Raw genomic sequence first — 21,592 nt, 5'->3', positions numbered from 1 at the left:
TCATTTATCTGAATGGCACCCATTCACAGACCTAGAAAGCTACTATAGTAATGCTAGCATTATTATTCCTGCTGTTGACAATATGCAATTCTGGGTTATTTCTTTAGTATTTCAGTTATTTGGTTGAGGAAGGAAATCTAAGTAAAATTGACTGAAAATTTGGTTAATTTATAGATAGCTTAAAAATAGTTCATAGCTAAAAGCCTTCCTTCCTCTAGTCTACACCAACCTGTCAGGTAAGATCTTCCTATGAGACTCCTCTCTGTAGAAATCTTCTGAGGTGGCAGGTTATGGTCGGAGCAAGGACCTTTTCTGTAGTAGCACTTGAGTTTTGGAATGCTTTGTAAGTATGTGCACATGGTACTCTCATTATTAACAGTTTGAGCAATCAAGTATATCTATTTGGTAATAAGTCTCAAGTTATTCAGCAGGATTTAATTCCAGGAAAACTATTCTGAGGATTGTGGACTCAGGCACCAGGCAGCCTATCCCATTCTCTCCCACTTTTTAAATCCTTTTGTTTTGGTTTGCTGTTGCTTTTATCTATGGCATTCATTGCTGCTTTTAGTTGTATATACCTGGTTTACGGCCCAATCGGGGGGGGGGGGTAATTTGCTACTTGAATGCGGCATGGGACCACACCAGCGCATTTGTCTCATCTACTGGTGTAAGGGGCACCCCTGCTGGTGGAGAGGTCAAGGATGCTGGTGTCAGGGCGCCCCACACTAAGAGACAGCAAAACCTAGAAGTGGGTGCTGTTGTGGAGCAATGTTGGTGTCCATGTTACTTTATTATTTTATTTTCATTTATTTTTCATTTATTCTTTTACTCGTCCCTAAAACACTTTTTATAAATGGTTTTAAGGATTTTATGTCAAAAGGCAGAGTAGACCTTTTATATATAAATAGGATCTAAATGGAAGTAGCCAGTTCATATTTTCCTGCAGAGGCATGGGATTTCAGTATCAGGAATGAGTTCCCATACTATAGAGGTTAAAAACATTAGCTGTGCTCTAACCCCAACTGTGGCTTTCTTAAATAGCAGTGCTTTTGAAAGGCATGTGATTAGTTTTCCATCAGAGGTGATATCCTAAATGATTTTTTTCAAGACAGTCTCTGTGGGTATTATAGTCCTATTGACAACTGATCATGAAATGAGTATTTCCAATTTCATTTTATGTGTATGACTTAGTGAAAATCATTCCCAAAATTCCCAGGGAAGCAAATGCTAGTAAAAACTGTAAAAAGGGGGTGATTAATGACTTATTTTTCTTTTATGTGACATGTTTGTGAGAAATTATATACAAATGGTTATATAATGTACACCTATAGTTAAAGTTGTCTGAGAAATAAAGCTGTATATTTCAAAAAGCACATAATTGAATGATGATGAGAGTGGTTTTTAGGACCTCCAACTCTTCTGAGTAATTTTGTATATTTCTTGCAGCATTATTACATACTAAAAAGTGCATGCCGAAATTTCCTCTTTTACACAACTTTTAATGATACTGGGCGCCTGTTCTCTAGATTGCATTTGGTTGTCCCATTGCAAATGTATGACAGAAATCACTGTGGATTCCCTCATTCAGAGAAAGTGATATTGCGGCTACTTGGATTCCTGTCACTAAAAACCTAATATCTTGACCTTTTAATACTCTGTATTTTGTTTTATGTTCTCTATTTTATTATTACAATGAGATATTATATATCATATAAACATTTGAAGGTTTTTGGGAAAACGTCGTACAAATTAATAAACCCAATCAAGCAGATTTCAAGTAGTAGACATAGCCTCTGATTTGGTGCAGATGTAACTGTATAATCGCTTATTGTGACAAGAACAAACCTGAGGGAGACATGGGCTCATGCGTTGCCTCCTCCTGCTCTCTCATTTCCTGGGAAGGGACCTCAGTGAGGTACAATGCCATACAGTCCATTCTCCAGAGCAGCCATTTTCATCAGGGGAACTGATTTCTGTTGTCTGGAAATTAGCTGTCATTCCAGGAGAACTCCAATGCCTACCTGAAATCAACCTTTTTTCCAGAAAAATATCATTTGCCATGACATTCAAAGCAGCAAACTTGTATGTACTTAAACTAAGACTGAAATCCTGGAACAAACCTTGGGTTCTGCTTTACAGGCTATGGGCAAACCATAGTTGACAATGGCTAGCCGTGTTTGTCTGTAGCAGTAGAAAAAAATTGAGTCTTCAATGACTAACAACATTTCTGACAGGATTTGAGCTTCCATGAGTCACAGTCATGGTATTCTTCAGATCAGAGGCGTAGCTGGGCCAGAGTGCGCCCAGTGCGCACTCTGGCTTTTTCGCCCCCTCCCCCCGCAGCGCCCCCCCTGCGTTGGCACTCCCCCCACTCCCACTTACTTTAGAAAACTGAGCAGGCTGGAGAACAGGCCTTCCTGTTCTGCTGGGAACTACATTTCCCAGGGTCTCCTGGGAAGGCCTGTTCTACAGCCTGCTCGGTTTTCTAAAGTAAGTGTGTGTGTGTGGGGGGGGGGGGGTGCCGCGGGGGGGCTGGGGAAAGGGGGAGGGGCTGGGGGATTTTGAGCCCCCCACATGACCCAAATCCGTGCGCCCGGTGTGTCGTGCACCCCGCATCCCCTGGAAGCTTCGCCACTGCTTCAGATACCACCATAGTTGGTTCATTCAGATGTTTTAAGCATTTCACAGTTTTTCGTAAACTTGGAAGTAACTAATTAGCTTGTGCTGCATGATGAAAGTCTTAGTGTATGAGACCAAAGCATCTCCCCGCCCCTCAGCACATTCATGAAGGGTTGTGCCATGGTCTGGCATTATGTCTGAACCAAACCTCTGCTTCTGTAAGTGACTGCCCCAATCCTAAATACTAGGCATGAAAGATCTGTGTATGAGGATCAGTAGAGACTTGTATGCATATAAATATATTTAGAACTGGACCCAAATTTCATCTATTTTATTAGCTTTTTTGCATTCCATTTGGCAGCCTGTCCTTAAGCATCCATTTTAAAAACTCATGCTGAAAAGAAGTAACATATTGAAAATAAGTATTCTTTATTCAGTGTCTGTTCTGTAAATGTAACTGCTTTGTTTATAGCCATGGAGACATATGCCGGCTGCTAATGTTATACCATATGTGAAGAAACAAAATGCCTTTATGCAAATAGATGTCTCATTCTTGTTACAAGCTAAATGTTACATAGGACTCTGAGAAGCTGAAAGGGGTAAAAATCTGTATCTGTTTAGATTTGCTGGAATTTGAGACAACTGAACAACAGGGGGGAAATTAAATTTCTAATGACTGTTTCTAACAGTGACCAAGTAACATTTCCCTTTTGGTGAGACTAGTGGAAAGTAGTAAAGCCACTCGAAAGGAATTTGTAGCCAGCATCTTTGGTGCTAAAATAAGCAGGTGCTAGAGAAACAGTTTTCCAGTAATCACCACATTGAAAACTAATGTATTTACACTGAACAGTTGAGAGAGGCAGAAAAAGAGCTAGGTTTTTTTTTACAGATTTTCAAGCAAACAATGATGGGAAAGCATAACCTCGTAAGATCTGTTCCAATGGCTGGGCTGATTTTTTGGTTGCCAACTCTAGGTTGGGAATTTTCTGGAGATTTGGGAGTGGAGCCTAGGGAGGACAAGATTTGGGGAAGGGAGGGGCCTCATCAGGGTATAATGTCAGGGTATAACCTTCACCCTCCAAAGCAGCCATTTTCTCCAGGAAAACTGGGTGCTGTAGTCTGGAGACCAGTCGTGATTCTGGGAGATCTCCTGGAGGTTGGCAACCTTAGCTAATTTACTCACCGCCCAATCAGTTTATGAAAATTGGGATCCACCACTTACGCGAGAAGAACTGCAGTTTGTATTCTGAGAGAGGCTGTGTTGTGGAAAGCTTCTTCTACATATTTTGGCTGAGATTGAACAAAAAAGGAAATAAAACAAAAATGAAAAAATGGGAACTACCAAGTTAAGTCAATAACATACTTTGCTGTGCTTCTTGGCCTTTTGACTAAGATCAAATGTAGAATCTGTTCAAGTGTAATAGGGCATTATTTGTTTTATTTATTTCCATCCAATTCAGGGTCACCTAGGCTGTAGACATTAGAACACTTCAAGCATTAAAAGCATTTCACAGTGCAATCCTGCAAGGGAATGAAAGGGCTCTGGATGTGGCATGATCCCGTTATTGGAATAAGTGGCATCTACACCAGTGCTGGGGCACTCACACCAGCACCAGGGAGCCATGCAGCTATGCAATGGCTGAACACCAATGCAGCCACAGTGCGCCAGTGCTCCTCTGGCACAAGAGACTGCACAGGTGCTGATGGGGGATTCCTGAGGCAGAGCTGACTTTAGTTGACTTCCTGAACACATTCAGCCTGAGATTGTCCCTTTTTGCTGGCATGGACTTAAGTCAGCAAAAAGGGTGGTGGCACCCATTGACTACATAGGGGCTTTTCACTGCCGTTGTAGGAGGTTGCCTGTTTTCTTGCTGTATGTGGCTCTGCAAACCTCTTTGGAGGCAGCAAGGCTGCACCATGCCTAGCCACTGCGAACCTACCCCTCCCCTCAGGATTGGCTTGGACAACACACAAAAACACACACAGAGAATATTTAAAATAATTAAAGAATGTATATAAGCACATAATTAGAGTTAGTGAGGGAACACCAAACCAAACAAAGAAGTCTTCCCTGGCTGGTGGGACGTAACGCTAGAAGGGATAACACTGGGAAGGGAGATACAAATGTTCAGTGCTATAACCGAAAAGACTCTTTCTCAGGTTGTCACCCATCTAGCTTCAGTTGGTGGCAGTACCTGAAGCAGGACATATTTTGAGAAAAATGAAAGAACTGGATAATAAGAGAATGTGTACTTAAACACACACGAAAAATAGAAATAGGAAATAAGTACATGCTCATCACACTACTAAGGATGCCACTTTCTATACTGGTATAATGTGGAGGTACTGTGGCATAATGCCCCACCAACGCAACAACCTTGTGAGGCAGGTTAAGCTGAGTGGAAGAGCAATTGACTCAAGGTTAACCAGTAAATTTCATGGAGGAGTAGAGACTTATGCCAGAGTTTCCCAGCTCCTAGTCCAATACTCTGTTAATGTCAAATGTAGTGCTGGCTGTTCAATATCTTAGGTGGAAACAGAGATAATGGTTTGCCTACTTCAAGCGTGGTAAGAGGACAGCTGGCTTCCTTGGAAAAGGCCATGATGTACAAGAAGGAGATGTGACATTTCTATGTAGAACTCAAATATAATCAAATTAATCACAGCTGACCAGTTACAGCAGCAATAATTGGTAGTCACAGATAAGTTTGACAAGAAATGCTCACACCCTGTACTTCTTGCATTTCACCGTAACTTAACTCCATTGTTTACATTCTTTCTCTGTGTATGTGCAAAATGGAAACCCCCTTATGCGTTCCATGTACTGAATGAAGTGGGATCTAGTTTATGAAAGCATATGCCAAGGTACATCTGTAGGGGACATTAAAAGTCAGCTATGCAGAACTGGCTGAGGGAGATGACTTCCAGGTATATCTCCCTGCTGTCTGCTGTTCCCCAAACACAGTGACTTCCATTCAGGCAGGTAAATGAGAGTGTATTTTGCTACTAGTGTAATTGAGCCATGATGATCTTAGCTAGGTCATGGTGACCTGAAAGACAAATTTGCTGGACTTGGGACATGAGAAGAGGGAACATTTTGTGCTGCCCCTCAAAAAAACTGGACATGTTGTGGTCAGACTTATTATACCCCCTCTACACATAACAAGGCCAAATGCCCAGAGCCTGGGTCAGCAAAGTCAACTGAAGTGGAAGTATTTTAATTTTCCTCTTTACCTATCAGTCTGCAGTACTAAGAACACACACCTGGGAGTAAGCCCCACTGAATATAATTACTCCTGTGTAGATCTGCTTGGAACTATTGCAATTACAGCTGAGACTGCCACCCCAGGCAATGGAGGCAGGAATGACAGACAACATAGGCAAGAGAACCTTTCACCAGGTAGAAGGCAGACTTCCGATTAGGGAGAAGAAACATCTGAGTTCTCCTTTCTTACTTCAGCCCTCACTAAGGAAGTCCAGGCAATTTCTCCTGCTTTCACTCCCTTTTTATACCTCTACTATTCCCATAGTTCATAAATTCACCCAGGGAATTCCCATGGGGAAATTTCAAGCATGACCTGTAGCAAGGAGATCATAAGAGGGAGTAGCAGCATGATCCCCTGCAACCCTCAATTGAAAGCATCAAGACTGAAGGGGAGTGGGTTCTCCTCAGACACTCCTTGCTGGTCTAAAAGAATCTTCACCATATAGAAAAGGAGAGGCTGACTTAAGAGCTGAGCACTGATCCAGAAAATTCCATCAGGCCCTCAGCAAAAGGAGCAACCATGGTTGCAAATGGATTTGGGACAGGAACCCTGGTGCTGTTGCTTCTGCAGACACAGGTTGCCTTTATGGAGTGATGGAGGCAGCCCTACTCATTGCCATCAGGCGCCATCCCCTGCTAGTAATCAGAGGCCCCACTGCTGCCCACACTCGTCTGCACTTTGTGGCCCTAGAGAATAAAGCTTCTTGAAACAGGGAGTTGATGGTAGTAGAACACTACTAGAGGCATTCAGCTAAGCCTGCTTCTTGTTAACAGTGACCCTCTCGGTCAGAAGGCCACTGGGAACTTTCCTAGTAAGTTAAATGACTAGTCCTTCCAGTTTCTGAGTCCTTAGTAAGGACTCAGGCATCCTAGGAAATAAACAGTGTAGCCTTTTAGAATTGCCAGGTTCTGGTCCTTATTTCCTGCTTTCACTATAACAGCTGGCTGAAGAATTTTTTTTAAAAAAATTACTATTAACTGATGGTATTATATAGCATCCAGGGAGAACCATACAAGTTTCTGGCAATTCCTACAATGGACTGCTCTCACTTCTGAAGAGCACCCTAGGGTTAAAATTCCTAGGGGTTCTGATACCTATAATGCTGTTGAGCATATTTGCAGAATTGTCCCAGGCACCAAGATCCCTGGAAAATGAAGCAGTTGGTAAAAACCTAGAAGCTATGTTTTCCATGGGCCTTTGCAACCACTGTGCTACTGAAGCACTTCCTTTCATAGTTCCACTTGAGGAAAGTTAGCTGGAGCAGTGGGGAAGTCTGGTTCCATGTGAATCATGAGTTGAACCTAGACTTCAGAGAAAATTGGTATCAGGGCTGTAATGCTCAACTACATACCAAAAATGAGTATTAGAAACCTCCAACACTCATACTCTGAGCTCAGAAACTGTGAATTTTTGCAACAGTTCTAAGTTTTACTGTTTGTTTAATGATGTGAGCCACCACAAGGGTTTTGAGAAATCTTGTTCGGAAGGTTATACATTTTAAAATAAACAGGAAAGTCATAAAATTGTTTTTAAAAACCTTGAAAATACGCGAAACCATCCATTTTTCAATAATACATCCTTATATGTTACCACATGTGAATGTTGTTGGCTTTCTGCCCAGTTTTGAAAGAAATAATTTATTCTGAGAAGGTGTAATGCCAAACCCTTTGCCCGCAAGATATTACAGCACAACCTGATCTGAACAGGATCTTAGTGTGGTTTTCAGATTTATCTTCAACATTCCTAATGTAACAACTATTTTGTTTTGCTTTATCTGTCCTCTAACCTACAAAGAATCTATAATGTTGCAATGTTACTGGAGACTGACAAATTCTGCAGTCTTTTCCTTTCATTCAATCTCTGGCGAATGTGAAAGTTGAATCTGTGAATCTAAGCCAAACTCTGTAAGAAAATGAATTCCTCAGGCTCAAAGACTCTTGCCCCTTGTTTGTAAAAAGGACTGGAGAGGTTTTGAATAGTTTGTGCCTGTACCTTTAAAAAATTGCTCTGATCACCAAAGCCTGATGAATGATGTACAGTATTAATGTTTACTTGAAGTATTTTAGAGACTCACTTGCTCTATCATTCTGCACTGTTGAAAATGGCTGTATTTATAGCTGGCAAGTAGGAACATATAGGTCAAGATCTGCAGAATCAGCCCATTTTCATTCTGCAAATCTTTGCAAAGCTCGTTTTACCCCCTCATCCTTCATAATTCAGAGAAGAATTGTTATTACTTGTGAAAGCTGTGTCATCTGTTGTAGGAATTTTTTTTGTCATCCTTTATGGCCATGTTCATAGTGAAGCCACTTATGGTTGCAGGTTGTCAGTTAGTCATTGTGATTTAAGACTGGCAGAGGAAAAAAATAAATTACCTTTATGTCCCACACCTAGCACTGGCAAGTATGTCATATCTAGCACTGGCATAGCATGCCTTATCTACCAAGGGAAAAGTATACCGCCTTGTAAGTTGAAATATGCACCCAAGAATATTGGAGGTACTAATAAGGTGGTGACACAGCATTTGATAGGAATATTGGATTTATATTTGATATGCCTGTATGGGATGATTGCTTGTCTTTTCAGATAGTTAATAGGCACGCTATTTGAACACACATTAATAGGCACAGTAGCTGAACATACTGAATCAGATCACTTGTATACCTCTGGTTGGGTATCATCTGGATTGGCTGACTGTGGTTCTCCATGATCTCAAAAGTCTTTCACGTGGCTTTTACCTGATAATTTCAACTAAAGATGCTCATGATTATACCTTCTGCATGTGAAGCAGATGCTCTGCCACTGACATACAGCATCTCCCAAATTCATTTCTTTAGGCAAGGTTACCCTCTTTGCATTTAATTCTAGATTACAAATTCCACATTTACAGTGCAGTAGGTAAAAATGCCAATTCACGTGTATCGGTTTGAGGTCCAGTTACTTTATTCATATATTTATGTATTTATTTAAACATTTATATCTCACTTTTTTGTATGGTTTGAGACATCTTACAATAATAGTTAACAACATTTTCTGTTAAAACTAAAAATAAAATGTATTGTCGAAGGCTTTCATGGCTGGAATCACTGGAGTGTTGCGGGGTTTCTGGCTGTATGGCTGTGTTTCAGTAGCGGCTGCATCTGTGGCTGGCATCTTCAGATTAGATATGCAATGAGCTGTATTACATTTCCCTGCATTTCTACCTATACCAACATTCTTTCCACCACTACATCTTCCCATCCCATGCACACACACACCCTGTCTGAGACAGAACAACACACATGCTGGAAGGCAGCCAGGGCAACTTCCCTACCCCAGATTCTCAAGAACTACCACTATAAGGGGTGACACTGCCACCATACAATTCCAAGCATTAGATCCAATAAACAGTTCCACCAGCCATCAGAGTTCCCCAGGGGCGGAATGAGGGGGAACTGCAACCGGGGCATGGCACGCCCTGCGACCCTTCTGCAATGCCGCATGCCCCTGCCATGCCTCCCACCCCTGACACCGGTTGTCCGGGACATCGTGCACCCCTCGCCCAATTAGCGCTATGCCACTGGAGTTCCCTGCTGGACGGTCATGCCAGACACACCTCTGGTACTACTCTCAACAGCAGGGCTGTAATATAAAGGCTAGCTGAGCTGGAAGGGACTGGTTGCTGGTAGAGCAGAGTCAGCATGCTTCTCCAGATCCAGACAGTGTCACAATTATGTACCTCAGGATCCCTCTGTCTCTCACAGTCTCTTCAGCTATCCTCTCACTAACCAAGTGTAGCCCATAGCAACAGGAGGGTGGGAGGACAAGATTTATATTCTCTTTTTTCTTTCTCAAACTGCCTGGACAGCAACAAGCACTCCAAGGACTGAAACTCTGAACACTATAGTACTTGGAATCCAGTTTTTATGACACTGTAATATAAAGAGTGCAATGATATTTACATTTTTTAAAAATTGTATCTTCCTGGTAATAGGGAAGCTGGGCATTATTACTCTCATATTATGAGGATCCCTTGTGTGCATGTGTGTGTGGGATACTTTCATCTAGTTGTAATGTGACACTCTTTCAATGTTGTGGTTCTCTAATTTTAACAATAGGGATAATGATGATTCACCTCTTAGTGCTGTGTGAGAATACCACAAGGCATGTATTATAAAAAGGAATGAGTAGCTATTTGCAAAACAGGCATTTGGAAATCACCTGCTGCTCACAATTCAAAACAAACAGAACTGGGTAGTTTTGTGTCTGAATTGTGGCAGCATTTAGCATTGTGACTGGCTGAACAGAGCTCAGGTTGATGCATGCACATAATTTCCTGGTTTGTTTGGATTACCTATGACCCAAGGTCATCACTGGTAAGGTCATACATATTTTAGAATCAGCTGTGTTTAAGTGTATGTGCTGCATTTGCTCCTGCACAGTTGGTGACATTGACCATACTCAGAACGGTCTGCATCAAATTGCAGTTCCTGGGTAGAAGTGCAAGAGCACAGTACAGTTGAGACAAGCAAATATAGCTGCCATTGGGAGTCAGGCAGAGAGGTGAAATGGGCAAGGCCGGAACTCCAGACAGATATCACACAGCTCCCTTCCCACTGGCATGATTAAAATAACCAAGGGAAACACTTCTTTTGTGAGTTAATCTTTTTCCATTGGGTCAGTTGGATCAGACCAGAGTACTCATGTTACAAATGGTATCGCTAGACTAGAGACAGAAGACATGCAGTCCCACCCACCACACCCAAGCAGGATTAAAATCTAAAAAAGAAAAGTTTTTTCCCCAACATCCAGCAAACAGAATAGATGAGGGGCAGGAATGCAGAAAGCAGCATAAAAATGTGTAAAGACTGAGCATTTGCAGTGCAGTTTCAAACACTTTAAAAGAAGTAAGCTTTTTTAAAAGAAAAAACCCACCAAGATTTCTGTGCATAGTTCACAAACAGATTATGAGTTGAACAGAGGACTGATGTAATATTTATGATTACAAGTGATGTATTAGTACTGGCTCCAAACTTTCTATACTTTTTTTTAAAGGGACTAATATTTGGCTTAATTTTTTCATTTGTGAAGCTCCATTCACAGGAAGAGGGTCTGAACACTGAGAATAATTTGAATGTAGTCTGGCCTTAATTTTAAGACAATGCCTCTCAACTGACATTCTTTGTATTCACAGTTTGAAAGTGATCAGTCAGTTGTTTTACAGGAAAAAAAACCCCTAAGAACAGAAAAGAGCCTTGCTTTTGCCTTTTACCTAGTCTATTATTTTGGGTTTGCAATAGTAGCTAGCTAGACAGATGTTCTTTACCTCTCTCTTCAGATTTTCATGAAACCACCTATCATTCTTACTGCATTCCAGTGTAAATATTGAAATGCTGAGAAAATTCCTGTTGTTCTCCTAAAATGGTGCAGTTGTGAATGAATACTAATGAATGGGAGCAATGAGCATCTTCATAACAAGATGGATGATTCTGAACTTAAATGTAACTGGTTTTATTCAATATTAGTTTCTAACAATTCATAAACACTAAAACGCACATAAGCACTTGGATTTGGTGACAGGGTTATAGAAGCTGATTATGATTCCATTCATCTATTTAAAACTCCACCTGAAAATGGCAACTGTATCTAATAAGAAAGGCAGGCTACAGCCCTGGATATAATGATTAACTGGATAGCTATCCTTAAATGTAGTGGTCTTTAAAACCATCTTTAAAAGGTGTTATTTCACAAAATTATTGCCCTTTAGATAATTCTGCATTGCTACTAACCCTTTAAAGGGTAATATACCAATAATATTGTTCCTTCTTATCTGCGCTAATGGCCTGATATTTCATTATTTTTCTTTCTTTTCTTTTAAGTGGACTCCCTCACTCTGGTGCTTCAATACACCCTTCTCTAGATTTTCCAAAGAGGCAAAATATAGCACTAAAGCACTTGCCTATAGCACTGCCACGCTGTACCCATTACAACAAGGATACCACACACACTGGATATCTGGGCATGGGATATTCCACTTTTGGTGCTGGATTAAAGATAGCCCCATTAACAAGTGGATTTTAAAAATATCTGGAAAGCTCCCATATAGGAAGCAGGCTCTTCTACAATGAAGATTTAGTATTTCACACAGATGAGGTGGTGTAAAAGTTTGTGGCTTGGGGACATAATTGCAACTAAGGCAAGTTTTAACAGGCTAAAGAGTGAAAAAATGTTTAAAAGAGAATACTGAGAGAGAGAGAGAGAGTTAAAGTAGCACCTACTAAAATTAGAAAAAAGGAGTAAATGAGAAACACTCATTCCTTGCACAATAACATGGCCTCTCAGACACTGTTAGGCATGCAAGTTGCAACTTAGGAAGTCCTCTTTAGAGGCTGGGGGTGGGGAGAAAAAAATTTTCCCCTCAGAAAACTGATAAAAGTCTCTCAGTACTGACATGTAAAACTTTGGTATATATGTATAGATAGAACTTTTTGGAAAGGAGAGGAGGGAAAGGAGTGTCTATCCTTCAGTTCCCTCTGCTGCAATGGAGAGGTTACTATCCCTGTAGCTCTGTTTCCATCGTTTTAGCACTTTTTCTTTCAGGCCAAACTTTTCTCAGCATCCTTTGGAAAAGTGTTAAAAAGCTTCTCTTTGGTCTGCTATGGGTCAAAAATTCTTCTTTGAAAATGTATGATCTGCAGAAGTATTATAGTCATTCCACTGCTCCTTCTGGGGAAGGACATGATGTCTCTATGGCCTGTTAGCAGACAATTTACTCCCAAGTTAAGCTATGACAGGACTTCCCATTGTGGAAAAAGCCTCTCCAACTTGGCTTCCAAAGGATTTGTCCATTTATACTCTAGTGGGCCTCTTTAAAAGCAGATTTTACCAGTGTCATTTTCACTGGTGCTGAGATTGGTTCTGTTACCTGCTTCAAGCCCAACTGTGGTTCCCGATCTAACTGAAGCTCCCACACCATATCTAAAAATCTGAGCCCAAGCATAGGGAACTGTGCAAAGATTGCTGTTGCTGCTTCTATGCTGCTTTCTGACATGAGCACTCAGTTTTGGTGAACAGTTGTGGACACTCTTGGAAACAGGAAGGTAAGGTAACCATTTTCCAGAGATGCTCTCTCCCTTCCAGCATCTTTTAAAGAGCAACCAGTCCTTCCAATGTAGGAAGGGAAAGGTCGCTTATTTATTCCAAAGCTACAAGTTTGGTTCCTAGACCACTTGTGGCTCCTTGCTTGTTGGGGGCTTTTTTTCAGGCTCAGTCATCTCGGCAGTCTCAAAAATCCTACGGCAGTGGGTATAACTATCACGGGGATTCTCAGTCCGTTGCTGGGATTCTCAGTCCATTACTACCACCAGTGCCAGTGATATGACTGGCATCCATCTTACAAACCCAAAATAAAGAAAATGCACTCTAGGTACTCTCCATGGACTCATGAAGAGATGTGCTATTCAGATCCATAAGGAACCAAACATTTTGGTTCTACAGAGGCAACCACTTCTGACCTTGCTTGTCAATACCAAAAGGTACTCCTGGTTAAGGAATTCTTCCCCATCTCAGTCTACAACTCTGAACTTGAGATTGTCCAGACATACTACACCCAGTCTGAAGCGGATTGGGTTTCAGAGCCATCCTGAGAGGACATATCATGAAACACATTGGTTGTTTCAAGCAAGGACTTTCAACTTTATGAGAAGCAAAGTTTCTGGCAGAAGAAGCCACCTTCTTGAAGAAATAGGCATCAAGCAAATTAAACAATGTTTTAGCTTTCACTCTAGTTATTTTCTGGAGGGAGAAAAAAGCATAAAGGGGTGTGTGTGTGGTGGTGGTGGTGGGGGAGATGTTCTCAACCTCAGGAACCTATTTTTCCCTTTCTAATTAAAAAGTTCAGAATGATTTCAGTGCTCGGTATGCTTCTTATCTTGCTTCCAGTTGTTTGGTTTGTGACACTAGATTTCCTGGATACCTATTTTTATATCACATAAGGTGCAATTTCAGGAACTTCCTAAGCTTCTAATGCAATGAGTTCTTCCTCTAATTCACAGTTCTGCTTTTCAGCCTGGGTATTTGCCTCCAAGGTCTTTACAAAGATGATTGCTATGGTTGTGGGCTATTTAAGGAGATTGGGTTTCTGTATCCACCTTGACACCTAGTTGATAATTGCCACTTCAAAGCATTGGCTGCTCTTTCAGATTCATGTTATTCTACACACTGTAGAAGACCTTCATGTGCAAGTCAAGTTTGACAAGTCTAATCTAGAACACTCCCAAGCAGACATTATAGAGATAACAATACATTCTTTTCAAGCCAAAATTTATCTCCCTCAAGAAAGAATCCTTGTCATCCAGGCTTTAATTAACAGATTAAAGCGTTGGAGTCTGCAAGTGGCTTTCTTGAACCAGAAATTACTGGGCCTTGTAGCTACCAAAACAGTTGAAACCTTTCATGCTAGACTTCAAATGAGGCCCTTCCAGCTGTGCTTTATAAGGAAATCCAGTCCCTTCCTTCATGACTCAAACAGGAGGTTCAAAATTCTCAGAGCTGTTCTCTGCACTCTCCAATGTTAAAACTGAAGATAACAACCTGGTGAAGGGTAATCTTTTCAGAGTTTCACTCCCTGACATGAATCTGACCACAGATGTATCTCTTGCAGGATTGGAGGCCGGGGAGCATGCTGCAGTCACCTGATTGCCAGTGGCAATACTATGGTCCACGGGCCTTGCATTCACACCTAGTTGGGAGGGTAATTCAAGTAGCAACCAATAATTGAACTGCTCTGTGGGACAGCCCCTCTAGCTGTCCACCATGAAGTAGAAAGTATATGGGACATTTTAAACCACTCCATATCCCAAACCATTCACAGGCATTACGCTCTACCTAGCAAATTTTATCAGTTGTGACTCCATAGTTCCATATGAATTGCAAATTCATATGCCTTACCTCCATCCTGCATTCAGCAATTGGGGTCATCACATGGTGGACCATTTTGACATCAAGGCAAACAGAAACAGATCCTTTTGATCCCTAGTGGCTTGGGATCTGGAATCTCTGTGAATGCTGTTCATAATGTGTTCGTTGGTTACCTCATTTTACATTTCCTCCCCATTCTCTTATTATCTACAAGATAAGGGAAGAGAATGCCTAAGCCATAGTGATAGCTCCCTTTTGGCTCAGGGCAGTGTGGCCTTGGCAAACTACCAGGGTTAGTATCATCCTTTCCTCTGAAAGCAATCTTCTTTCCTAGTCTAGACTAATGGCCAAGCTTTAAAAACTAGGACTACTATTCCATTTGTTCATTATTAAACCTTTTCTAGTAGCAATATTTTTTTACCTGTAGATTCTGTGAATTGCAAGCCCTTCAGGATGCTGGGAAAATAGCAGCTCCATGAGGCCATTTTAGGTCTGGAAAATGGCATAGGGAAGAAGCTTTAGAGCCATTCCTTCCTGTGCCTCAGTCCTGATCCAGATTTGAACTCTACATGCTTGATTTTGAAAACAAGCAAATCAAAAATAAAACCTTTTCCCATTGGTGATAAATTCTGGAACTGTTTCAGATTTTGCCTAACAAGTAGCATGTGACATGTTGCTATCATGTTCTGTGTTTTCTTATTCCATTAATGTTAATTGGTTACCACTTATGGGAGAGAAGAGACTCTGAATACAATATTGTATCATGTTTTCTTTTATTAGAAGAGGTTTGAGTTGGCAAGCAACCACACATTCCATGCCATAAAATTAAGTAAATTAGGATGAGAAATGCACAGGAATTGTGAATTTCATAAGGTCAAAACACTCCATTGTTTTGAAGACATGTGAAGAACTAAGTATTAATAGCCTTCATAAATAAAAGAAATGGACATAAAACTGAAAAAAAATTAAATATGTGCTCCTAGATCATGGGGAGCATTAATTCATTCTGGAGTGTAACTTGAACTTTGGGGCCTTGGTTTGTCTCAGGAGGCAGCAGTACTTAAGGCACCAGACGTAAGGTCTTAGTTTTCATAGACAAGAAGCCAGTCAGAATGGTCAATATTGGTTAGCATTGGGCTAAGATTGAGGAGATTTGATTTTGAAACTGGATTATATTTAGCTAGTATCTCTTCCTCTCTCTAAGCCTGACCTCTCACCCAGGGTTTCTGTAGATAAAATATGGGAAGGAAAAATACCACTTCTCTGAGATCCTTGAAGGATGAGTGGGATAAAAATGTGATAGTGTGGCAGCTTAGCCATCAATGGAGACAGTTTCTTCACTCATCAGCCACAGTGCTACCCATGAGCTCTTAGCAATCACCTTGAGGATTCTTAGTTGCTATCTTGACATCTCTGATCAGCTCCGTCATTTAGTGGTAATGGGACTTCAGAGTTCATGCATCACCAGTAAAGGCCCCTGCCTCTAACCAGCCCAGTGTGGCCTTGCTGTTGCACTCCATATTTAAACAACAACCACCCTGCATCCATACATGTTTTTGAGTTTTCTCTGAATTAATTGGCATTTTAAATTCTCTGTTAGTATAGTGGAGAGGTAATTTTCAAAAGTCATCATGGACCCTACTCCTAAACTATGCCATTCCAAGTTACACTTCCAAGCAAATTAGCATGAATTAGCATGTGAGAAACAGAAGCTGCACATGTGTAGTAGATGATTTGATCATAGTGCCTTTTCAAAAAAAATTGTTACACAGAGATTATCACTGTGTAGCAAAAGACAGACACCATAAGTTATGAAAGTTCAATCAAGTATTTTTGAGTCTTGCATGCAAAGCTTGGGCAGCCATAGCATAGGGTGGCTGAATCAAGAATCCACAATCAAACGCAGTGAACAATGTGAACTATGGCAGGGAAGGGCTGGCTACATTCTTGTATCGCCTACTTAATAAACAAACAAACAGGCAAACAAACTAGAATCTCCATGGCTCACTGCTGTGCTTTACACCTGCAAATCAAACTCCAGATCTCTTAACCATTCTTGCACAATTGAGCTATGTTAAATGATCTTAAATCTACACTCGAGGATTATAAGAAGTGCCTTTTTCAGCCACACTAAAGTTTACCCAACTGAGCATTCTTTGCATCTTGACAACCAAAAGGTGTTAGGTAGCCCTTAGGAGACTGCCCAGTGTTTTGTCTTTCTTTCTGTGCCTGGCCTCTGGTGTTTCAAGACAGGGAAGCTTCAGCTGCAACTAGTGCTGTACTTTACGGCTTTATTTTCAAGGCATTTTTACATAAGTGAGCTTTTAACGTAAACATGAAACCTGCATTTAAAAAGATGTACATTTAGTTCTTCCTCTGTGTTCTTCCTACATTAACATTCAGATGTGACACAAAACTATGAGAGAAGCTCAAATACATTTTTGCACTGTATCTTTACTCCAAAGAAAGTCTCACTGGGTCTTACTCCCAAATAGGCACACACAGGATTTCAGTCTTTGGCTGCGATTACCCACTGCGGATCTTACGGGAAGATTCTACAGCTTCCCTGAATAAGATGCCTTTAAAGGGGAAAAAAGAGAGATGCTTTACATGTCAGTAAACCCTTCCCCTTCTGCACCTCCCAAGTAAATAAATGAGAAGAGACTGGGAGAAAAGATCTTCGCCAAATGCAGTTTGGCACATCAATTTGTTGTATAAGCAGTATTTTCTGTGTCACTTTTATTGTGTGCAATTAATCCAACAAGAATTTTATTAGAAACAATTAAAATGCCTATGGGTCAAATAACTACGTTGGATCACTTCCTTGCAATTGTGGAGGTAAGTTATGAAGTTTAGTGGAAGAATTAATGCCTCCAGTAAATTAAGGAGACTGTGCTTTGATTTTAATGTTCACTGATATATGTCACAACACCCTATTTTCTTGAAAATCTTGGAACTGTTCTGGTTGCAATGTAGTTTGGATTCTCAGTACTTATTTCCCTGTCAGCAAGGCCCATTGTTTAATTGTAACCATGATCAGGTGATATGCCTACCCTTCATGACATTTATTTTTCCATTTGGTTTTATGAAGAATAACAGTTTAACAGGCATAGACTCTTTCAATATAGATGAACAGTCGTGTGGTCTTTTCACTGGAGGACTCAAAATGTATAGAACAAGCCTGTAAAAGGAACATAAGAACATAAGAACATAAGAACAAGCCAAAGTCCATCTAGTCCAGCTCTCTGCTACTCGCAGTGGCCCACCAGGTGCCTTTGGGAGCTCACATGTAGGATGTGAACGCAATGGCCTTCTGCGGCTGTTGCTCCCGATCACCTGGTCTGTTAAGGCATTTGCAATCTCAGATCAAAGAGGATCAAGATTGGTAGCCATAAATCAACTTCTCCTCCATAAATCTGTCCAAGCCCCTTTTAAAGCTATCCAGGTTAGTGGCCATCACCACCTCCTGTGGCAGCATATTCCAAACACCAATCACACGTTGCGTGAAGAAGTGTTTCCTTTTATTAGTCCTAATTTTTGGTTTTGGTTATGCAAAACATTGTGTTTGGTTTTGGTTATGCAAAACATTGTGTTTGGTTTTACCGGGGCTCTCTGAAACACAAAGCCTCTAGATGGGAAAAACCTTGAATAACTTGGCATAAACACTTGCCATTCAAGATGGAAATCTTATACCCTAACTTTGCATCAAGATTTCTGTTTTGACCACTGCTCCACTTCAAAATACAGAAGTCAAATAAAGGAAGTCCTTTACAATTATTCCAGTATATGTGTAAACGAGCCAGTATGATAAGTGGTGGGGTTCAGCAGGTTCGCACCACTTTGGCAGAACCGGTTGTTAAAATGGTGCTTGTAAACAACCAGTTGTTAAATGATTTGAATCCCACCACTGAGTATGATGTAGTGTTTATTGTCAGACCGAGATCTGGGGAACCCAGGTTTGAATCCTCACACTGCTGTGGAAGCTCACTAGGTGATCTGGGGCAAGCCATTCTCTCTCAGCCCAACCCAGCTTACAAATGAAAAAAGGCAGAAGAATGCTTCCTGGTGAAGAAGATGTCCAAGGATCAGGTTTAAAAAGGCCTAACCTGCTCTTGTGCCTTCAGTGTAAGCCCAAAATCAATAGGTGAGGAATTTCAGGGTATGGAGCTAAAAAACTGTCTAATGTATGAAGTTAATTTATACCAGGTCAAATCACTGATCCATCTACCTCAGCATGGTCTTCTGTGGCTGTCAGTAGCTGTCCACAGTCTCTGTTAGGGAACAGTACCAACACTTACTGCCTTAGATTTTTTTTTGAATTGAATATTCCCAAGTTTTGTTTGCAAAGCAGGTACTCTGCAACTGAGCTTCAATCATAAGCAATTACTGAAGGCCATATTGTTGTTAAAAGACCACAGAGCCTATTCAGACATTGGTGCTCAGGAACAGCAGCAGCAGAAGGCCATTGCTTTCACATCCTGCATGTGAGCTCCCAAAGGCACCTGGTGGGCCACTGCGAGTAGCAGACTAGATGGATTTCTGGTCTGATCCAGCAGGCTCTTTGTTATGTTCTTATGGTGCACAAAATTGACAATGGAAGTGCTGACTCCTTCCCCAATGGAAGGTATTACCTCCTCGTTTGCATTAAGTGATTGAGTTGTAATTTGTTCTTACTTCCTTTGAATCATATTTAGTAACACGTTGATGCTCATTGTCTGAAAGGCAACAGATCTTCAAGGTCTTCAGCAGGGCTCTTTCACAACACCCAGAGACTGACTTTAACTGAAGATGTTAGAGATGGAACCATTGATCATCTGCCTACAAAACATGCATTCAACCTCTGAGCTTCTGTTCCTCGCTCTAACTCAATGTACCGTAGACCGCTTTTTGTTGTCTTCCAATTGTTGGTGATGCTGGGTGGGCTTTATAAGGGAGAGAAGGGTCACTATTTTATCAGAGGCTTCCATGGTACCTTGGGATCAAGCCAGGAACTAACATGATTCTGCTGTTTCGTTTTTATTCTAGTTGTTCAGCCTCCAGACCATATACGACTGCACAATGTTGACATTGTAAACTAATGGCAAATTGCATACTATGCTTGTAGTTGGAAACAGGAACTGAGAGCTCAAGATCACATCAGGAGGTAGAGAGGCTGCTTAAGTGTCTCTCTAATGTGTTGTAGTAGGTATCCTTGGAGATATAAGGAGCGCCACTAGGACAAAGTCCAGGAACTATTACCCCAGGTTGTTCACTTACCCTTCTCACTGCTAGAGTAGAAAATCGTGGAGCTTTATCTCATTAGAAGGAAGTATTCTTCCAGAAATCATCCATAGAATTCAGAATGGGGCACAGCAAAGTAATAATAGACTGTAGCTACCAAGGAGTGAAAGAGGAGCAATGACTGAGGGCCAGGGGCAGTGCCAGCAAGAAAGGAGCCTTGCAGATACCCTCCAGAAGAAGCTTTTGTTTACCATGATCTACTTTGGATGTAACGGTGGCAGATGTAAGAAGTGTGATACACTTGGGACTGTGATCTTGCTGAGAATAGATGCCATACCTAAATTTTCTAAATGCTAATGATATTATTAAGGGAGTAGCTTAGAAACAAAGTGTCATTCAGCTTGCCTCCTGTATTCATGGAAACGCATATTCATATGCACTATTTTCCCTTCTTAGATGACAAATCTGTGTGAGCATCTGATTCATAACTGACACCCTCTTACTATTTTTCTGTTTTATTTCTGGTGAAGTATAATAAACAGTGAACTCAAGTATAAACATCTATAAAACTGGAATGGAAATCAATAAATTGAACAAGTTTAAGAGTATATTCAGTTGACAACTGACAGTCTGTGGCATTTGCCATGTTCCTTAAATGTATCAGATCCCTAGAAAATGTAATAAATGCAAAAGTGTTAGTCACACTATGCCAGAAGAAAAGTGAATTAACTTCTGTGAGTTATATGGCTTTAGACAGTGCAACTGAAGGAAAAATGTTTGCCCATTACTAAAAAAAATCTGCCAATATGAACCGATCAAACATTTTCTTTGAAAGAAAGTACATGCTGGCTGCCAGGCTGTGTCTGTTTGCAATGCAAAAATATTACTTTGAACCAAAACAATGTAGGCCTGGGAATCTCACTGCCAGACGTGTAGCAGCAATGGGGACATCCGGGGCAGCTTGTCCTGGGTGCCGCCATTGCTGTCATGTGTCAGGGGCGGGGCATTTCCGGGGCAGGGCAGGGCGGGTGTGGGAGAGGGTGCGTGGGCAGCTCATGCCCCGGTTGCAGTTCCCCCACCTTTCGTCACTGCTCACTGCCTGCTCCTGAATGAAGTTGAAATTCTCCAGTGGGTATTCCTGCCTTGTGAGGCATATCCCTGGGCATGTTCCATTACAAACCCTCCACTCTGGCTCAAAGTGGACCTTCATAAACTTCAGCAACCTCAGAATGAGCAATAATAACAAAAGCCACTAAGTTCTGACCCCTGGCTGGCAGGTTCTCTGTAGCATAAAATCTCCCAGTTCCATCAACTCCTTGGCCTTGAGTTGTTACCCAAATTAGAGGAATCTGTCCCATTTTAGGTTGGGGAATTAGCAGGGACAAACCTTGCAATGCGAGAAGATAGGCTACGGGATCTCTACTAATTTACACCAGGGTTTTTCCCTTTAGAAATTCGCAGGAAACCAAAATTTGGAGAAGGTTAACAGTTTTATTGAAGAACACAATAAATATTACACACGCAGTCTGACAAAAAATACACATACACACAGAGGCTCATTCCGCACATGCAGAATAATGCACTTTCAA

This window comes from Sphaerodactylus townsendi, linkage group LG10 (genome assembly GCF_021028975.2).
Source record: "Sphaerodactylus townsendi isolate TG3544 linkage group LG10, MPM_Stown_v2.3, whole genome shotgun sequence".
In the NCBI taxonomy this organism is placed as follows: Eukaryota; Metazoa; Chordata; class Lepidosauria; order Squamata; family Sphaerodactylidae; genus Sphaerodactylus; species Sphaerodactylus townsendi.
This window is presented reverse-complemented; position numbering follows the sequence as displayed.